Genomic DNA, 16,999 nt, shown 5'->3' on the forward strand with positions numbered 1-16,999 from the left:
ATGACCTGAAATAAAACCAAGAGTCGATGCTTAACTGACTGAGCCACCCAGGCTCCCCAAAATCTACTTTTTAAAAATTATATGCAGTACCACCTTGCCTTGACATTATAAACTCTAATAAGAGAAAAAAAAAAAAAAAAACTAATAAGGTCACATTTCCCAGAATTCCTTTTAAGGCCATATCAGCAATATATTCTTTGTTTGTCACTTTTATAGATATAGAATCCTAATCCTCTTCACTGGCTTCTTCCACCTTCAAAGAGATGACACTTTGGAAAGATAAAAGAAGAATGCATCAGGTGCTCTGGCTTAATGCTAATTCACATCTGTATAGCGCTATTTTCAAAATATTTTCATATGCATTATCACATCTAATCTTCATGATAAACTTATAAATTTGGAAAGACAGGTGTTATTGCCTGAAGGTTGAAAACAGTTAAAATTATTTACCTAAGGCCACAAGGCCAAGCAAATGTTAATTGAGAGTCCTTTCCATTATAATGCCTTCCTCTTCTTTTAGCAGAATCAGACTTTCAGCCAAAAATAAAATGGTAGAAAATCCCATTTCTATTATTTCTTCCATCTATGCCAGTTTTATAATCTATATTAAGAAATCTTATTTCTTTCTTAAGATTTTATTTTTAAGCAAACTCTCCACCCAGTGTAAGGTTCAAACTCACAACCCTGAGATCAAGAGTCATACTGAACCAGCCAGGTGCCCCAGAACTCTTAACTGTTTCTAATAGCTACAGAGTTTGTTCTCTGGGAAAGTGATGTTATTTCCCATCTACTGAGAAAAATGAATTTCATATGACCTTAGTTTTATTCCCAGCTCCACTATCTTTTCACTGTATAACCCTGAGAACTGGCTTTAAAACTTTATTGCAAATATAACATTATTATTTTCTCATACTTGAAAAGCAAATGTTTTTCCTAACCATAAAGAAAAACAAAAACCTCTATATTCTTAACATACAATGATAATAACGAGCTGACTTCTAACTATAATATAATATTGTTAAATTGTATATAATACATATTACATAATACATGACTTCTAACTGTAACATTTATAATATATTAATATATAATTATATATAATTTCTATATTTCTAACTATATTTACATTAATATATAATTCTGTTTATGTATTATATAAATATAAAATTATAATTATAATATATATTACATATAATAAAATCAGAAATACTAAAAAAAAGAAAGTAGAAGATAATCAAGAATTTCTTGACCACAGGAGTATTAAAATATAATTTTTATAGTAATAAAATTAAAATATAAGACCACCAGAGAGCATCATGGAATCACAGCCTTTCTTAAAAATTTAATCAGATTGTAAGGATTGGTTTATATATATATTCTAAAGGTTCCATTTGTTTCAATTGGGGAAAAAGACAATGGGAAAAAAATTATATTAACAGGTCACGCCTCAAAATAACTTAACAATATGGTTATAATATATTAATAGTGAATGAAATAAATCTCAAATATTTTCAAATATTGACAAGACAGATACATATTTACACATACACGTAGGTTGCATAAATGTGTTTATAAATTATCAAAGGAATGTTAAAACAGAGTAGAAATTTTGTGAATCACCTATTTAACCAAGTAAATAAAGTACAGCAAAAATAAATACAAGGTTTACCTTTTTTTTTATGGGTCCCAAATTCACTGGGAAAAGATCCATAAGAATGGAATGATTTGATACAGCATAGGGAATATAGTCAATAGTATTGTAATAACAGTGACAGATGGTAGCAGATGAGGAGAACAAAGGCAAAAAACTTGTAGATAAAATTAAATTTCCTTCAACTTGCAGCCCACTGACAAGTACTTGAGACAGGCAGAGTGACATTCCTCAAGGAACTCAACTGCCTTCATGTTAATGTTCTGCTAGAGGCAAAAAGTAACCTTAGCTTGACAAGGTTGATCCCTCCAGGATCCAGTAAATCTTCTTTAACATAGGAAATCCTTTTGAAAACTTCCTTTATCTCTGCCCCTCCCAATTTAGAGGTATACAATCAACCTCTCCTCACAATCCCAGGGCAGCAGTTCCTGCCCACCTGTCCTGTCCCATACTTTAATAAAAACCCCTTTTTACCCAGGAAACATTCCAAGAATTCTTTCTGGATCGTTCACTCTGGGCCCACATCATATCAATAGCTACACTTGTGATGAGCATAGCATAACACATAGAGTTGTTGAATCACTATGTTTTATAACTGAAACTACTGCAATGTTGTGTGTCAACTATATCGGGGAAAAAAAGAAGAATGGAACGAATTTGCTACTCTGATACATGCTGGCAATAATAAAGGTAAACCAAATAACTTACGTTATATAAAGACTAAGAATTGACTTTACAGTTTATGCATCCATGAAAACTATAGAAAACCTTTTAAATACTACATGTAAACAAAATTTTAAGATTCTGCCTCGAGAATGTATACCTTGTATATAGAGAAGAGACACTCTGCATTAAGAAGTAACAGTCACTATTTCAGGGCTATTATGGTCCTTGGGTTCTGATTCCAGCGTGACCTTGGGCAAGAGACCTTATATCCAAATAACCTTATTTTTAAAATGAGGATGTAAGATTGGATAACTTCTATAGTCCTAATATCTCTAGAAACTTGTGATTTTAGGAATAACAGCATAAGTCTACTAGTCTGAAGGTAATCAATTTTAGATCTCCAGCAGGAAATAGGAAGTTCCTTGTCCACAACCCATAGGTAATTGGGGTTTCCCTCACAGCAACATCTCCAGTAATTCAATTGCCTAATAAATCTACCTTCCCCTGTTCTTGATGATAATATGTTATTATCCAATCATATCACATTAAAATATAATTCTACTATAACCAATGGGAAATAACTTTCTAGTAAGAAGACATATAATGAGTCTTTCAAACATTAAACCAGAAAAGATGATAACTCTACGCCAACTTGCAAAACAATTCAGCTTTAAGAGAGCTATGTGAATCTGAAGAAATGTTTAGTGTAGTCATTAATCAAAAGCCTTGTAAATGACATTACTAGACACATGTTCATTGCTAATGACTTCGTAACTTAATCCTCAGATTATAAAACTGAAAGTTTTATGTTTGCCCTTTCTTATTTCAAATTCAAGCCATAGCCAGAACACAATAAGCTTTGATTCTAACTCCTCTGTTAAGGGCTCCCATATTATTCCAAAATTCCTAAAAGGGTAATGTAAATAACAAAGGCAAAGGTAATTTTCCAGGTAAGAAGTTACTGCCCAAAGGGATTCTTTAAAGAGAAGGGAGTGGGGTAGAGGAGGGAGAGACAAAAGAAAGGATCATTGAACTTCATTTTAGCCACCCTAACACCAGCCCCCCAGGTGTTTCTTATACAAGCATGTCTCATTTTACTGTACTTCACTTTGTTGCACTTTGCAGATACTGCATTTTTTTTACACATTGAAAGGTTTGTGGCAACCCTTTGTCAAGGAAGTCTATCAGAGCCATTGTTCCAGCAGCATTTGCTCATTTCATGTCTCTATGTCACATTTGCTAAGTCTCAAAATATTTCAAACTTTTTCATTATTATTATATTTGTTATAGTGATCTGGGATCAGTGATCTTTGATACTACTATTGTAATTGTTCTGGGGCATTAAGAACTGTACACTCATATAAAACAGCAAACTTAAACCACAAATGTTGCATGCCTTCTGACTGCTCCATTGGACTGTTCCCTGTCATCCCCCTCTCCTCCAGCCTTCCGAATCCCTAAGACAAAACAATACTGAAATTAGGCCAACTAATAATCCAACAATGGTCTCTCAGTGTTCAAGTCAAAGAAAGAGCTGTACATTGTTCAGTTTAAATCAAAAGCTAAAAATGATTAAGCTCAGTGAGGAAGGCATGTCAAAAGCTGACATAGACCAAAAGCGAGGCCTCTTGCTCCAAACAGCCAAGTTGCAAATGCAAAGAAAAAATTCTTGAAGTAAATTCAAAGTGCTATTCCAGTGAATAGAGAAATGATAAGAAAGTGAAACAGCTTGGGGTGCCTGGGTGGCTCAATTGGTTAAGTGTCCAACTCTTGATTTCGACTCAGGTCATGACCTCAGGGTCCTAGAATTGGGCCCCACTGTGGGCTCCACACTCAGCAGGGAGCCTGCTTGTCTGCCTTTCCCTCTGCCCCCTCCTCACAGGTGTGCAGGCATGCCTGCGCTCTCTCCCTCTCTCTTTCTAAAATAAATAAATAAATAAAATCTTCTTTTAAAAAGAAAGTGAAACAGCTTTATTGATGATATGAAGAAAGTTTTAGTGGTCTGGACAGAAGACCAAATCAGCCATAACATTCTCTTAAACCAAACCCTAATTCAGAACAAAGCCTTCACTCTCTTCAATTCTGTGAAGCTCAGAGAGGTGAGGAAGCTACAAAGAAAAGTCTGAAGCCAGCAGAGTTTGGGTCATGAGATATAAGGAAAGAAGCCACCTCTAAAACATACAAGTGCAAAGTAAAGCAAGTGCTGATGTAGAAGCTGCAGCAAGTTATCCAGCAGATCCACCTAAGATAATTAATGAAGGTGGTTACACTAAACAACAGAATTTCAGTGTAGATGCAGTTTTCTTCTGGAATATGCCATCTAGGATTTCCATAATTAGAGAAGAAAAGTCAATATCTGACTTCAAAGGACACACTGACTCTCCTGTTAGCAGCTAATGCAGCTGGTGACTCTAAGTTGAAGACAATGCTCATTTACCATTCCCAAAACCCTAGAGCCCTTAAGAATTATGCTAAATCTACTCTACCTGTGCTCTAGAAATGGAACAACAAAGACTATATAACAGCACATCATCTGTTTACAACATCATTTACTGACTTTTTTTTAAGATTTTATTTATTCATAAGAGATAGAGAGAGGCAGAGACATAGGCAGAGGGAGAAGCAGGCTCCATGCAGGGAGCATGATGTAGGACTCGATCCCAGGACCCTGGGATCACAACCTGAGCCAAAGGCAGACGCTCAACCCCGGAGCCACCCAGGTGCCCTGTTTACTGAGTATTTTAAGCCCACTGTTGAGACTTACTCAGAAGAAAAGATTCCTTTCAAAATATTACTGCTCATTGGCAGTATTGGTGATCACCCAAGAGCTCTGATGGAGATGTAAGACACGATTAATGCTTTTGCACCACACAACATCCATTCTGCAGGCCATAAATCATTAGTAGTCATTTTAACTTTCAAGTCTTCTTATTTAAGAAATACATTTTGTGAGGCTAGAGCTGCCATAAATAGTGATTCCTCTGATGGATCTGGGCAAAGTCAATTGAAAACTTTCTGGAAAGGATTCATCATTCTAAATGCCATTAAGAACATTCATAATTCATTTGGAAAGGTCAAAATATCAACATGAATAGGAGTTTGGAAGAGGTCAATACCAACCCTCATTCATGACTTTGAGGGATTCAAGACTTCAGTTGCAGAAGTAACTCCAGATATGGTGGAAATAGCAAGAGAACTAGGATAAGAAGTGGCCTTGAAGATGTGACTGAATTGCTGGAATCTCATGATAAAACTTGAATGAATTCAGAGTTGCTCCATTACAGATGAACAAAGAAAGTGGTTTCTTGAGATGGAATCTACTTCTGATGAAAATGTCATGATGATTGTTGAAATGACAAAAGGATTTAGAAGACTACCTAAACTTAATTGATAAAGCAATGGCAGAGTTTGAGAGGACTGATTCCAATTATGAAAGTGCTACTGTGGTGAAATGCTATGGAACAGCAACACATGCTACAAACTGTCATGAAAATAAGAGTCAATTGATGAAGCAAACTTGACTGTTGTCTTATTTTAAGAAACTGCCACAGCCTCCCCAGCCTTCAATGACCATCACCCTGATCAGTCAGTGGCCATTATGAAGGCAAGACCCTCTACCAGCAAAAAAATTATGATGCTATGAAAGTTCAGGTGAGGGTTAGCATTTTTTAGCAATAAAATATTTTTAGTTAAGGTATGTACATTTTTTAGACATAATACTATTTCACAGTTAATAGACTAAAAATAACTTTCATATGCACTGGAAAACTAAAAAATTCATTTGACTTGTATTATTATGATATTTGCTTTATTGCAACTCTGGACCTGACACTGCAATAACTCAGAGGTATGCCTGTAGCTGTTTTGCGAGCTTTTCAACTCTTAAAACTATTTTATATGCCTCACTATGCTGAACTTCTATTATCATCCCCTCTAGTCTATACACATTAAATTTATAAACACTAAAGTCCTGTGTAACTTGGTACTCATTTTTTTTTTCTTTTAAAGATTTTATTTTTAAGTAATCTCTACACCAAATGTGGGGCTTAAACTCACAACTCTGAGATCGAGTCACACGTTCTCCCAACTAATCCAGCCAGTGGCCCTGGTACTCACTTTATTACTAATCAGGAGACTGTAGACTAATCACTTAAACTACAAATAAGAGACCTTACCATTTATAGAGGAAAAGTAGCTTAATAATTTGACACATTTCCTAAAAGATTATAATCTCACAATTTTGCTATATATTAGCAGGAACCAACATTTAAGTTCATAATCTCACAAAACAAGCACCACATTCATTTACTGCCATAAAATATAATGAGTTAACAGCTATTTAGTAGGTTTTTTTAGTTCTTTATATTTCTAAAGTCATTTGATTTAATCAAAACTCTCAGAATTCAGGTTGAGACCAGTTCAGCCAGTATTCCCCTGGAAAAGTCCCACTACTGACAATAGCCTTTTAAGATCCCCAGTTAGGCCACCTCCCAACCTCTGCAGCCCAAGGCAAAGGGGACCCTATCCTGGGGCCTATGTATTTCTCATCCTACCCCTAGTTCCATTCCACACCCTCAGGAACCTCCAAAGCAAGATTACATGCACCCCAACCCAAAGTCCAAGGTCCATCACTCTCTAATCCTCACTGTGCAAATGCTATGCCTGGGCCATCTCTTTGGCCTAGGAGGTACACATTGGTATAGTCTCCCTTTAGTAGAAAAAGAAAAGAGACCTACACAGATCCTGAAAGCAAGTTAAGTCCCGTTAGGTAGAGAATGTTGGACTCTATTTTACTTGGAACAGGATTTAGGGAAAGTAGGTGAATAATCTCTAGGTGAGACATCTCTGACCCCTGGAACATCCTTGATCCCTCCAACTCCTAGTCAGCCAGCAGCCGAGTCTCCTAAAGCTCAGCATCCCAGAGCATTTCCTTAATGCTCTCTCTGTATCCCAAAGGTTACTCAATTTGGGGGCACACTAAAGGAATCAGATAACTGTATAGATCAGGTCAGCATTTCCCAAGCATCTACCTTATGCCAAACACATGGTACGGAGCTAAAGGTAGAAAGATGGTTATGATGTAATCCTGACATCAAGGAAATTGTAGTACTGACTATAGGAATGACTCCTTTTGTTCACGCATCCTCCATCCACGTCCTTTGATAGTGTCCTCACACACTGACCCTGGGGTCTGCCATATTGACTTGTTTTAAGACAATGAGACAGTAGCATTTGTATCAGAAGCAGGAATTTGAAAAGTCCCTGCATATTAAGGTTTTGCCCTTTTGTATGCTCTTGGGAACCCTGTGGGTATCATGTCAACAAGTTCAAGCAGCCAGTTAAAGAATGAGAAACTAAAAGAGAATAACTGATGTGTCCCACTATCAATCAGCCAGCCTCTTCTGACCCAGCAGCTGTCCATAATAAGTGAGTCCCAGCAAAAATCAGCTGAGCCCTGCTAAGCACAGCCCAAACTGCTGATTCCACAAAATCATGAGCTACAGAAATGGCTGCTGCTCTAAGCCACTAAGTTTTGATGTGGTTTGCTGCAGTGCGAAGTCTAACTAATAGAAAACTCAAAACCTTGTAGGGAAGCCAGACTTGTAAACAAGAAAACACAGTACATATAGTAAGAGGGTTGCAATATGGACCTAAGCATAAGATTCATGGATAATTCAGAGAACCGGGTGATTAACAGGGTCAGTGTGGAGTCCAGTGTGGAGGATTGCAAGGCATGTTAGAAAAAGAATCACAGAGGAGATGATGCATATTCTTTTCCTTTATTCTTAGAAAAAGAACCACTTCAGGAGGCGACAGACTTAACCAACCTCTGCTTCTTCCATCATTAATACAAATCCCCCAGAGGGAACACCAGGACCAAATCACAATCCAGGGCTTCTGTATCCACCGGGAAACCATGGAATCTTATTCTTTCAACCAGAAACTCTCTCAGAGCCAAGGAGCTTCCCTGAGACTGAACCCATCTTCTTCTCTGAGAAAATACCAAATAGTGGATGATGCCAGTGTTTTGGAAGGGCTCAGGGGCCCTAGGATGGGAGGCCAAGGAAGTGGTATCCAGGGCCAAAGTCACAGCCACAGACAGGTCAGGGTGGAGGCTGCAGAGCTCAAAGAGCTCATGGAAGCAAGGCCAAGGACAAGGAGTGGATTCCCATTACCAAGCTGGGCAGCCTGGTTAAGAACAAAGATCAAGTCCCTGGAGGAGATGTATCTCTTCTCTCTGTCCATCAGGGACTCTGAGATCACCAACTCCTTCCTGGGTGCATCCCTTAAGGATAAGGTTTTGAAGATTATTCCTGTGCAAAAGTAGACTCATGCTGCCCAGCAGACCAGGTTCTAGGCATTAGTTACCATCAGAGATTACAGTGGGCATGTCGGTCTGGGTGTTAAGTGCTCCAAGGATGTTGTCACTGCCATTCATGAGGCCATCATCCCTGCCAAGCTTTCCATCATCCCTATGTAGCAAGGCTACTGGGAGACAAGATGAACAAGCCCCATACTGTCCCAAGCAAGGTGACCTGCTGCTGTGGCTCTGCGCTGTGTGCCTCATCCTTGTCCCCAGAGGCACTGGCATTGTCTCAGGCCCCTGTGCCCAAGAAACTACTGATGATGGCTGGTATTGACAACTGCTACATCTCAGCCAGAGGCTACCCTGCCACCCTGGGCAATTTTGCCAAGGCTGCTTTTGATGTCATTTTCAAGATCTATAGCTGTTTCATCTCTGACCTATGGAAAGAGACTGTTCACCAAATCTCCCTATCAGGGATTCACTGACCATATTGTAAAGACTCACACCTGAGTCTCCATGCAGAGGATCCAGACTCTAGCTGTGACCACCACATAGTTTTATACAAGAAAAATAAAGTGAATTAAAGCTTGTTAAAAAAAAAAAAAAAAAGCCAAATACCAGGCAAGAACTTGAAGATGCAGCCAAGTTGAACATCTGTTTAACTTAGCTGTATTCAGCTCCCTGTGATCACCCAGAAGCCAGGCTGAGAAAACGACAATGCACTGTCACTGCAAATGGTATGAAAGCACTCTGAGCAGACCAATACTTTGGCACACCTGAGAGAAAGCAAATCCTTACCTAGAAAGAGGTCCCAAAACTCAAGACTGGAATGTCCTGAGCTTCTGAAACAATTTAAATGCCCAAAAATAAGAGAATATTTAAATATATGTTAGTGTAACTGTAATAAGGAATATAAGGAAGCAACTAAAAATATGGTTTCAAAGAGCCTTATGACGTGGGAAATTCTCATAAAATCAGATACAAAAATTGGACATACAGAACGATCCCAATTATGTAGAAAAATAAATTCATAGGGGATAAAAAGGAAGTGTGCCTAAATGTCAACAGTATTCTTGGGTACCAAGATCATGTCTGAATGTTTTCTTTCTTATATATTTCCATGCTTTCCAAACTAAAATAAAAAAGTCATTTGCTTAAAAAATTGAATCATACAGCCCAAAATTAAGAATCTATAAAACTGGCTTGTACACTTCAAAAATATCAATGTCATGAAAGGAAAGAAAAGGCTAGGAAACTGTTTTATTTTTTTATAATTTTTTTAAAGTTTTATTTATTTAAATAATCTCTACACCCCACAAGGGGCTCAAACTCACGACCCCGAGAATCAAGAGTTACTCCACTGTCTGAACCAGACAGGTACTCCTAGGAAATTGTTTTAGATTAAAGAAAATTTAGAAAGATGACAACTAAATGCAAAATGTGATCTTGACTTGGATACCTCATCAGGGGAAATATATTCTAAAGGATATTATTGGGACAATTGGCAAATTTTGAATGTAGACTGTATGTCTATGTGGTTATATAAAAGAATGTCCTTGTTCTTGGGAAATACACTCTGAAGCATGTAGGAATAAAGAGGCATGATCTACTAACTCTCACAGTATAGGAAAATACACATACATGTGTGCAAAACATTAAAAATTGGTGAATCTGGGTGAAAGGAATACAGGAGTTTTTTATACTATTCTTGCAATACTTCTATATTTGAAATGATTTCAAAATAAAGTTAAAAAAAATAATTCTAGATCTAAAAAGAAATCAACTTAAAGAGAAAAAATCTTTAATTGGTAACTGTAAATTTATTATTTATGGTAATTCTGAAAATTCTGAGAAGATTGAGTTCCTAGAACATTACGTAACATTTTGATGTCAAATAACAAAACTGTCTCCTAGGAGAAAGTGAGGTAGGAAAAGGACGAATCTCTTTATTAACCCTGTTCCCCGCACCAACAGATATCTTGGCTGATGCTGCAATCTCTCCCACTCAGTACCCGCTAGAGGCTAAAGGTGCTAGCAACATACCCAAGTCAGGCATTGTGGATGCTTGCATTTGCATGTCTACCCTGTAGGAAGAACGCTGCCACTTCAGTGGCATACACAGAATAGTATTTCACCCATGGCCTTCATCTTGACTCTCTAGCTCTCAGACCCAGCCTGGCCCTGTGGTGCCACTTCTGGCTCAGCCAGGCCCTCTACCTAGAGTTTCCTATTGCTTCATCTGAAATTTCCCAGTCCTATAAATTTTCCCAAGTGTATAACTGTCAAACGCACCCCATAGCCCTTCTGCCTAGTTTTACATGAATAGACAAAACTGGACAGGAAAATTTTCATAGTAAATAGTATTATCCATACATTGTCCATTTCCTCAAATTTTAAGATCCTGAGAAAAAGGGCTATATCTTAAGTATATTCTACATTACACTTAATGTATATTCAATATCATGATCACAAAATTAAAGACGTTTATATCTTAAAAAATCCACATCATTAAGAATTAATTCCATCTTACATATGATTAATAGTTTGTGGTAAAAGTGATAGGTCAGTAGACTAAACAAATGTTTTATGTGGAACTGATCAAAAAACTAAATAAATCAAACGTGTAAATTGCCCTGGGTAACACTGACATTTTCACAATATTAATTCTGCCATACATGAGCATGGAATATTTTTCCATCTTTTTGTGCCTTCCTCAATTTCTTTCAGAAGTGTTCTGTAGTTTTTAGGGTATAGATCCTTTACCTTCTCTGGTTAGGTTTATACCTAGGCATCTTATGCTTTTGGGTGCAACTGTAAATGGGATTGACTCCGTAATTTCTCTTTCTTCAGTCTCATTGTTAGTGTATAGAAATGCCACTGACTTCTGGGCATTGATTTTGTATCCTGTCACTCTACCAAATTGTTGTATGAGTTCTAGCAATCTTGGGGTGGAGACTTTTGGGTTTTCTATGTAGAGTATCATGTCATCGGCGAAGAGGGAGAGTTTGACTTCTTCTTTGCCCATTTGAATGCCTTTAATGTCTTTTTGTTGTCTGATTGCTGAGGCTAGGACTTCCAGTACTATGTTGAATAGCAGTGGTGAGAGTGGACATCCCTGTCGTGTTCCTGATCTTAGGGGAAAGGCTCCCAGTGCTTCCCGATTGAGAATGATATTTGCTGTGGGCTTTTCGTAGATGGCTTTTAAGATGTTGAGGAATGTTCCCTCTATCCCTACACTCTGAAGAGTTTTGACAGGAATGGATGCTGTATTTTGTCAAATGCTTTCTCTGCATCTAATGAGAGGATCATATGGTTCTTGGTTTTTCTCTTGCTGATATGATGAATTACACTGATTGTTTTACGGGTGTTGAACCAGCCTTGTGTCCCAGGGATAAATCCTACTTGGTCATGGTGAATAATTTTCTTAATGTACTGTTGGATCCTATTGGCTAGTATCTTGTTGAGAATTTTTGCATCCATGTTCATCAGAGATATTGGTCTATAATTCTCCTTTTTGGTGGAGTCTTTGTCTGGTTTTGGAATTAAGGTGATGCTGGCCTCATAGAACGAATTTGGAAGTACTCCATCTCTTTCTATCTTTCCAAACAGCTTTAGTAGAATAGGTATGGTTTCTTCTTAAATGTTTGATAGAATTCCCCTGGGAAGCCATCTGGCCCTGGACTTTTGTGTCTTGGGAGGTTTTTGATGAATGCAATCCCTATCAAAATACCATGGACTTTCTTCAGAGAGTTAGAACAAATTATTTTAAGATTTGTGTGGAATCAGAAAAGACCCCGAATAGCCAGGGGAATTTTAAAAAAGAAAACCATAGCTGGGGGCATCACAATGCCAGATTTCAGGTTGTACTACAAAGCTGTGGTCATCAAGACAGTGTGGTACTGGCACAAAAACAGACACATAGATCAATGGAGCAGAATAGAGAACCCAGAAGTGGACCCTCAACTTTATGGTCACCTAATATTCGATAAAGGAGGAAAGACTATCCATTGGAAGAAAGACAGTCTCTTCAATAAATGGTGCTGGGAAAATTGGACATCCACATGCAGAAGAATGAAATCAGACCACTCTCTTGCAACATACACAAAGATAAACTCAAAATGGATGAAAGATCTAAATGTGAGACAAGATTCCATCAAAATCCTAGAGAAGAACACAGGCAACACCCTTTTTGAACTCGGCCACAGTAATTTCTTGCAAGATACATCCACGAAGGTAAAAGAAACAAAAGCAAAAATGAACTATTGGGACTTCATCAAGATAAGAAGCTTTTGCACAGCAAAGGATACAGTCAACAAAACTAAAAGACAACCTACAGAATGGGAGAAGATATTTGCAAATGACATATCAGATAAAGGGCTAGTTTCCAAGATCTATAAAGAACTTATTAAATTCAACACCAAAGAAACAAACAACCCAATCATGAAATGGGCAAAAGGCATGAACAGAAATCTCACAGAGGAAGACATAGACATGGCCAACAAGCACATGAGAAAATGCTCCGCATCACTTGCCATCAGGGAAATACAAATCAAAACCACAATGAGATACCACCTCACACCAGTGAGAATGGGGAAAATTAACAAGGCAGGAAACCACAAATGTTGGAGAGGATGCGGAGAAAAGGGAACCCTCTTACACTGTTGGTGGGAATGTGAACTGGTGCAGCCACTCTGGAAAACTGTGTGGAGGTTCCTCAAAGAGTTAAAAATAGAGCTACCCTATGACCCAGCAATTGCACTGCTAAGGATTTACCCCCAAAGATACAGATGCAGTGAAACGGCAGGATACCTGCACCCCGATGTTTCTAGCAGCAATGTCCACAATAGCCAAACTGTGGAAGGAGCCTCGGTGTCCATCGAAAGATGAATGGATAAAGAAGATGTGGTTTATGTATACAATGGAATATTACTCAGCCATTAGAAATGACAAATACCCACCATTTGCTTCAACGTGGATGGAACTGGAGGGTATTATGCTGAGTGAAATGAGTCAATCGGAGAAGGACAAACATTATATGTTCTCATTCATTTGGGGAATATAAATAATAGTGAAAGGGAAGAGAAGGGAAGGGAGAAGAAATGGGTAGGAAATATCAGAAAGGGAGACAGAACATAAAGACTCCTAACTCTGGAAAACGAACTGGGGGTGGTGGAGGGGGAGGAGCACAGGGGGTGGGGGTGACTGGGTGGCGGGCACTGAGGGGGGCACTTGACGGGATGAGCACTGGGTCTTATTCTGTATGTTGGCAAATTGAACACCAATAAAAATAAATTTATTATTAAAAAAACAACTAAATAAATCAGTGTATCATGAATGTAACTTTATTATTACACAATTACTAAGAAAATTCACAGGGCAGTATTACAATTTCTCTTAATAAAATAATTTCAATAAATATTATTATACTTTGAGATTTGGGAAGGTTTCCAACAAACTTAATTTTACTCACAACTGAAAAAATACTTCCCAATAAATTATCCACAAAATAATTCAAGATATCTAGTCAAATTGAGCAGAGTAATAAATGACATAATTTTTTTACTTTACTATTTATTCTGCCTGTGTATTTTGCATAGAACACCTAGTTGGTAAGTCATGGAAAAAAATTTTGGTAATCATTTTCTTATAATACAAGTGCTATGTGCTCATTTGGATAAAAAGGTTTTAAATATAAATAAATTTTAAAAATCAACTCCAATTCCATCACCCAACAATGTCTTAATATTACATATTAGACCTTTACAAACATTTTTACCTATATATTTTTCATATCAACATTGTCACACTCTACATAGCTTTATAATTTCTTTACCCACTTAACAGTATAATATTATCCTTTAGCAATAAATATACAACTTTCACCATCAGACTTATAGACTGCATATTAGTCTATATGGAGATACATCAAATGTTTGACATTTACATTGTTTCCATTTTCTTCTACTGTATACAACTTTATAAACCATTACCAACATCACTAATTATTTTCCTTGACAAGCTCTTTTATTTTCCAAGTTTTATTTATTTAAGTAATCTCTACACCCAACATGGGACTTGAACTCACAACTCCAAGATTGAGTCGCATAATGTCTTCCAATTAAGTCAGCCAGGTGGTGCCCCTCATGGGCAAGCTTTCTTAAAGGAAGAACTATCTACAATGAGCTGCCCACAGTAGAAGCATCTGAACTAAATGCCCACTGGAGGTATGTGTTCCTACAGTCACTGGTCAAGCATCTTTAATCAACTACACTATACCTAGCTGGAGTAGGCCACAAACAATGAGGACTTATTTTTCAGGATAAAAATTACAGCATATGGCATGGCAAAGCATTTTTTCCTCTGATTTGTGATTTTCGTAAATAAGAAATCTAATAAAAGCATAAGATTAACTCACTATACAACTGCTACTTAATAAGTTGTGTTTATAGAGAAAAATAAAGTATTATCTCATTCAAGGCACATGGTTAGTACAATTAAGTATATATTGTTAATGTCAACATTCTTGAATAAAGGCACATTTTATGTCCTTAATTAGCTCATTTTATATACAAACAGAAATCATGGAATACTTAACTTGCTCAACAGAACAGACCACAGAAAATTATCCTGGGGATTCAAAACAAAAAAACAAAAAACTAAAACAAAACTAACCTAACCAAGGTATATAGATCTAGGATTACAGGATGTTAAATCTTAAAGGGCACTTAAAGGGGTGCCTGAGTGGCTCAGTTGGTTAAGCAGCTGATTCTTGATCTCAGCTCAGGACATGAGCTCAGAGTGCTAAGATCAAGCCTGGTGTTGGGCTCTCCATGCTAAGCATGGAGCCTGCTTAAAATTCTCTCTCTTCTGGGCACCTGGGTGGCTCAGTAGTTGAGAGTTTGCCTTTGACTCAGGTCGTGATCCCAGAGTCCCAGAATCGAGTCCCACAGCATCACGTTCCCTATAGGGAGCCTGCCTCTCCCTCGGCCTATGTTTCTGCTTCTCTCTCTCTCTTTTTTTTTTTTCTCTCTCTCTCCCTCTGTCTCTCATGAATAAATAAAATTATTTTTAAAAATTATCTTCCTCCTCCCACTCTCTCTGCCCCTCCCCCTGCACATGCCTGCTCTCTCAAATAAATAAGTACTTAAAGATTATCTGATCCCCCCCACCTTCATCTTAAAATAAGGAAACTATATACTATTCAACAAACATTTATTGAAAATCTACTAAGTACCAGGTTCCATGCTCAGCTGTGTATATACAAGGTTTAGCAGGACAGATATTATCTCCCAACTGCATGGAGCATACAGGCATCATGCTGACAGGTAGGCAGTCTCCTGTTAAATTATTCGGCTGTGTCTTCTGACTGCTATTCCAATACACTTTTTTCCCCCTTCATTCATTTGTCCAAATATTCAGCACCTACTACCAGGCTGCTGTAGGTTCTGGGGGCAGTGAATATAGCAAAGCACTTATCCTCATGCAGCTTGCATTCTAACGAAATGCAGACACTAATGCATAAACAAAAATAAATAAAATCATGATAAATGCTATGAGAATAACACAGCAATGTTACTGGATGATTTACAAAACAGAGGGCCCCAGAGAAGAGATTCACCTTTAGCAAAGGCAATCAGAGAAGTCCTCTCTAATTCCAGAGATGAAAGTAATAGTTACATTTACAGCAATTAAATCTACAAATCTTTTTCCTTATTTATAAATAGGACATTCAACAGATGGTCTTAGAAGTTAGGACTTTTAACAGTAAGACATGTTCATTTCAAATATTACAGTTTATTCTGCCTTACTGACTTTGGGTTAGGCCAGCTGTCCTGACAGTATGCGCCATGGAAGGAAAAATCACTTCACAGGATATTCAAGAGAATTCTATTTAACCTTTACAGACTCTTTGATTCATTATTTATTCAACCAATGTTGCTTATGCTCCATTTGCTCTACTTAATGCTCTCTATGCCAAAAAAAATAATCTCAATTAAATCCGCTAGCATAATTACCAGTGGGAAAAGTTTTAATTTCAAAAGATAGCCAAATTCTAAAGAGATGACATATGGGATTTAAATTATAAATATGCACAGATACCTGAATTATTCCAGCTGGCACATCTGACCATGTAATTAATGATTACTAGATGTTCTTCTGCAGACTTAAATAATAAAAACAAAAAATCTATTTTAAAAATCTTCATGGAGAAGAAAGAGCAACATACATGGTCTGTATGTGAAAATTATTTCCTTCATTTAATCAGCTGAATTTTAAATTTAAGGTTATTTTCTAGCAATCATAGGGGATAACACAAGAACATTTGTGGTAGACACAGTGAGTGGCCAGCTCAATTTCTGTTCCAGATCTCTTTA

General features: G+C 37.3%; 1 protein-coding gene across 7 annotated transcripts in view; it reads right to left on the minus strand.

Moving 5' to 3' along the window:
- The window catches only part of DNM3 (dynamin 3), a 547,820-nt gene that overhangs the window by 492,152 nt on the left and 38,669 nt on the right, over positions 1-16,999 (minus strand). The gene's annotated exons all lie outside the window — the stretch shown is intronic.

This window comes from Canis lupus, chromosome 7 (genome assembly GCF_011100685.1).
Source record: "Canis lupus familiaris isolate Mischka breed German Shepherd chromosome 7, alternate assembly UU_Cfam_GSD_1.0, whole genome shotgun sequence".
NCBI lineage: Eukaryota > Metazoa > Chordata > Mammalia > Carnivora > Canidae > Canis > Canis lupus.